This window comes from Triticum urartu, chromosome 3 (genome assembly GCF_003073215.2).
Source record: "Triticum urartu cultivar G1812 chromosome 3, Tu2.1, whole genome shotgun sequence".
NCBI lineage: Eukaryota > Viridiplantae > Streptophyta > Magnoliopsida > Poales > Poaceae > Triticum > Triticum urartu.
Genome location: NC_053024.1, coordinates 680149790 through 680150004, shown reverse-complemented (window position 1 = coordinate 680150004; position 215 = coordinate 680149790).

The window sequence follows — 215 nt, the reverse complement described above, 5'->3', positions numbered from 1 at the left end:
TCCTACTTGATTAATATTGATGATATGGGTAGTACAAGAGTAGATCTACCACGAGATCAAGGAGGCTAAACCCTAGAAGCTAGCCTATGGTATGATTGTTGTTCTTGGTGCTACGGACTAAACCCTCCGGTTTATATAGACACCAGAGGGGGCTAGGGTTACACAGAGTCGGTTACAATGGTAGGAGATCTACATATCCGTATCGCCAAGCTTGC